This window comes from Polistes canadensis, unplaced genomic scaffold (genome assembly GCF_001313835.1).
Source record: "Polistes canadensis isolate GaletaPanama2010 unplaced genomic scaffold, ASM131383v1 scaffold_143, whole genome shotgun sequence".
NCBI lineage: Eukaryota > Metazoa > Arthropoda > Insecta > Hymenoptera > Vespidae > Polistes > Polistes canadensis.
In genome coordinates, this window is record NW_014569690.1 from 285,250 (window position 1) to 290,535 (window position 5,286).

The 5,286-nt window shown below is 28.2% G+C and overlaps 1 protein-coding gene across 2 annotated transcripts in view; it reads left to right on the plus strand.

Annotated features, from left to right (window-relative positions):
- Nucleotides 1-5,286, plus strand: part of LOC106788536 (14-3-3 protein zeta) — a 56,839-nt gene that overhangs the window by 21,442 nt on the left and 30,111 nt on the right. The window lies entirely within an intron of this gene.

The window sequence follows — 5,286 nt, forward strand, 5'->3', positions numbered from 1 at the left end:
TTACGAGATTTTTTTCTTTTGGATTTGTAAAATTGATCTTAAAGATTATTCGTAAATTTTTATTCGCTATTCGAGGATAGAAAAATTTTATGGTTGTCTATTAAACCCTTTGAGTGTTATGGACGCATATATGCGTTTGGTAAAAAGTTGATATATGTGAATGTAAAATAATGTAATATTTTTTGTTGTTTTATCTTGATCAGATGAAAATATAATATTGTTAGAAAGAAAAATTGTAATTATTATTAAATATAATTTATTAATATTAGCATATATATCTGTTAATAATAATAAATTATTTCATTCGTAAAAAACACTTCGGTTAAAAGTATTTTCACCACTCGAAGGGTTAAAAAAAAAAGAAGAAGAAGAATGAAAGATAAAAAGATACGAATATCGGAAAAGAGTGATTGTAACTTTCTTTTTTTTTATATATAAAAACCACCACTCTTTGATACACCCTGTATATTTTATTTGATCGTTTAAATATTGTAAAAATTATAATGTTGGAGAGGTAACTTCCCCCTTTTTTTTTCTTCTTTCTTTTAATTATTAAAAATATTTTTTATACAAGTTTTATTAACCATGTGTTGGTATCTATCGAATACACACACAAACACACACTAATATAGATTACTTTAACGATTTTTTTTCTCTATCTATCTATCTATCTTTCTCATACACATACACGCATACATACATACATACACGCATACACATTCTTGCGATTTTTCTTTGGCTGAGTTCACTCGATTTTTCTTCGTTCAGTTGAATTGTTACCGCCCATGATTCCCCATTCGCAATGATAATCGGGTTGGGTGAGAAGGGAGAGGGGAAGGGGGTCTGGGGGGGGTACATTTCCAATACCGTTAATCGTTTACGAACGATCGTGACGTTTATATATTTTATACAATGAGAATTGTCGTTATTGTATCGCGAAAACTTCAAGTTTTCTACCGCAAAATACGAAAAGAAAGAAAGAAAAAAAAAAGAAAGAGAGAGAGAGAGAGATATGAAATAGAAAAATATTGGAAAAATGGAAATATAATATGCCCCATTAAAACTTTTTCTTATATTTTATAATACACGAATCATATGTGGTGGTGATTCATCGTGCGTAAAATAATATAATACAAAAAGAAACATTTCATAATTATTTAGTAATAATTTACTAGGAAAGAATGTAATTATTACCATACATTGTGTCGACATTTTAATTATTATCATATATGTTGTATGTATTAAAATGTCATTATTGTATTGACATGTAAATTTTAGATAAAACAAATGTTCGGTTTAATTGACTATATTTAACATTTATATGTTTCCTACGAATACGTATTGAGAAGTATATTAAACGTTTTTAATTATTCATAGAAAATAGATATTAATTTTTGATAGGTCAAATGTTAGAGAATCGAATTACAATATCATCATTATCATATATATATATATATTTTGTTCTAACATTATTATTTTAATATTTCACATTAATGTATTATTCAGACGATATTTAATTTCATTTAGAAAATGTATAATGAAAGAAAGAAAAAATGAACAAAAGAAAAAGTACACGTAGGGTAACAACATTTCATCCGATAATTTTTTTTCTCATTTATTAATAATATAATTTGTAATACACGTAAAGGAAGAATTTAAAAAAGAGAAAAGAAAAAAAAATATTCACATATATATATAAAATACTCTCGCGATCCTTTTATTAAATAATTATTTTAATAAGATCCCGACGAATTTTTCATCAATGAAAATCCATCGTCTGTATTATATAATGCTGAGTTACCTGTAGAAAATAAAATATAAATTATATATATAAAAATTAAATATATATTATTAATAAATTACGTATAAATAACAAAAACAAATAAGACATTGCAATTTATTAAAATATATAGATGGAAAATTGAAAAAGAAGAAAAAATAAAACCAATGATAAAGATAATCGTTCTTAGGGTATTTATAGGGAATTTTTTTCTTTCTTCTTCTTCTTCTTTTTATTAACGTGTGTGACGTAACTATCAAAAGTCGATGTTGCGGTCTCTCTGGAGAGTAGGTCGCCGATTTTCTCTTTCCGCAGTAGTACAGTGGTAGGGGGGGGGGKGTTCTTACGTAGGGGATGGATAAGGTATTCTCATACCCTTATTCTCTTTCTCTCTTTCATGAGACTTTAAGAATACAACGAGATAGAAATAAAAAAAAAGATGAATGAAAGATGATAATGATGATGAAAAAGAAGAATAAAAAGAAAAAGAAGAAAATAAAAAAAAGGAAAGGGAAAAATTAGTTTTAAAAGAACTCGAAAACACAACAAACTAATTTTACTAACCCTAAGTTTCTTTATATTAACAAAAAAAAAACTCCCCTATCAATTATGCGGTACCATCTAATAAAAAAAAAAAAATAATATATTCGACGTAGTTCATTTTTATTTCAAACTTAAAGGAAAGGAGAAGAAGAAAAAAAACCCCAAGGAATTTTGTATTTTTCTAATTAAAATTGTAAGTCCCCCACGAAGAGGAATAATACGTGAAAAGGGGGCTGGGGGGGGGTGTTCAGAGAATAAATTCAAGAATGAATTTCTGAAATACTTTATAAAAAAAAAGGAGAAAAGGATTAGAAGGATTTTGAAATTCCTAGCCACAAATGGTTGGGGGCGGGGGAGGGGGAGGAGGGACACCATATTTGAAGGGGGTTTTAATCTTTGGACGTGTTGGGTTCTTGAAGTTTTAATCACGTTCTCTTCAATAGTTTCAGACATTTTTTTTCTTTTCTTTTTTCTTTTTTTTTTTTTTTCTTTAGAAACCGCACATCGATATTTCGATGCAGGTGACGACGAACGAGACAGCTTTTTTTTGGTGGTTAGGAAAACCATCTTTGTTCTGACTAACCTTCTTGTTTCTTTTTTTTTTTTCATCACGCGTCATTTAATATTTGTGTTGAAAGAATGGTTTTAAAGTTATGTTGTTTTGTTCGTTATATATTAAAAGATAATTATTTACAAATAAACAAAATAAGAATTATTATTAAATATTAATCCTTAACGCGGTTGAAAAGTATTTTAAGTTTAATTCTCACCAGGTCCAAGTTTTCTCATACGAATAGAAAAACTGTTTATTCAATATTTTATATATATACAATTATAAAAAAGAAAATATTTATATGTTAATGAAAATTGATTAATATATATATATATATATATTTAAGGAACAGAATAATAATAATAATAATAATCCAGTAAGTGTAAAAGTGTCATGTCATTGCATTGGTTGGGTGGTGGTGTCTGTTTATAGGTTATGAATATTTTATTACAGATATACAAACAAATAAATGTATTATTTTAAATAAACAATTATTATAAATGGTCACAAAGTTTTATCGGAAATATCAAAGTTGGCGTATCTGTTAACTGTGTGAGAGGAGGATGAGGAGGAGGAGGAGGAGGAGGACATTTTGGCGTTGCTCACAATGGCGAAACCGATAGAAAATGGTGGACAAGGGTTGGGTCGCGACTGCAGGGGCTGCGCGCGCATCCGCAGATCAATATTTCATTTCAGACTTACCAACCTCTCTCGTGTTTCAGCCTTCGTCTTTTCTTTCTCTCTCTCTCTCTCTCTCTTTATTTTTTTACTGTCTTAGTAAAGTTATATATTCCGTAAAGGATAATAATTAATTATTTTTTCCTCTAATTTTCTTTTTAAATTTCCCGCGCTTCCTTCCATTTTAATAACCTTTCTTTTCTTTTTCTATCTTTTCCATTTTCTCCTTCTTCATCTTCTTTATTTCATTTATCTTTTATTTTAACGTTAAGTATATTATTATTTATTCAATTTTTATTACACTAATATTTATTATTTCTTGCGTAAGTATATTTTTCTTTTTATTTCTTTTTCCGATGAGAAAAAAATTATGTTGAAATAATTTTTGACGAAATCTAATATGGCCGCGACAAAATGGCGGACAGGATATTAACGAGATCGATATAATATTAATAAATCGAAATGGGATAGGATTTAAAATGTAATAATTGGATTTAAAAATATGTAATATATATATTTATTTATTTATTTATTATCATGTTCGAAAGAGATTTCATTGTTAATCACGTTAAAATATAATCTCTCATTTGTTCTTAATAAAATGTGCAACGAGTAAATGATGAAAAAATTTACTTTTTTTTGTTGTTGTTGTTGTTGTACAAAATAAACGGTTTATCGGTTTAAAATGCGGGGGTTGGGTGTGGGTGGAGGGGGAGTTAATATTACCAAATACGAAATAGTAAGGAAAATATTTGTCCTATTATATATAGACCGAAGTTTATCGGTTGTTAAATATAATCTTGTTTTATGAAATCCTATTTTGACTATACTCGTCGTATATACAAAGGGTTGAGAGGTTGAGGGGGTCAGGGGGAGGAAAGCTTCGAATAAAAAAATGGCGTAATATTTTAGAAATCTATAAATCACGTCTTTGTACGCGATTATCCGAATTTCAAAGGACAGGAAACTGCTTACGAACAATCGACTCGTATCCTCCACCACCCCCTCTCCCAACCCCCTTCTTTCGATCACATTCTTTTGTTACAATAATCATATATTCTTATATTTTTCAATATTCCTCCATTTTTTCGTATACAATACCCAAAATTTTCTATAAAGAAATGTGAATTCCACGTGGTGGTAGTTGTAGTGGTGGTGGTGGTGGGGGAAATAATTCAAATATTCCGAGAAACAAAATTAGGTTAAAAATTATCAACATTAAACAAACGTTTAATATTTTTGACGTATTTCAATACTAGTTGATTAATTTGTGAATATTTTTAAAGATAATTATACAAAAAACAAAATCCACGATTGTTGTTTGCGCTAATATGAAAAAAAAAAAAAAAAAACATAAAAAAGATTTTCCTAAAATGGGATAAGAAAATTTCGAATATAAATCTTTTAACTTGTCGTGGATTTTTCCCTAAAAACCTTGAACTAATATATCGATCCATGAAAGGAGGTTGGTTTGGAGCCAGCCACTCGATTATAAATTTACTTCTAAAGAGAAGAAGACAATTTGGCGCATCACGAAACTCGTATTTTAATCTGAAAACACACACACACATATACATACATACATACATACACGTACACACTTTCATTATTTTTCTCTTTATATTTTACGTTCATTTCATGTTATTACATCACGTCAGCCTAAAGTACTTATAATTCTCGTCGAGAATTGATTGTATGTTCTGTAATGAATAAAAAAAAAAAAAAAAAAAAA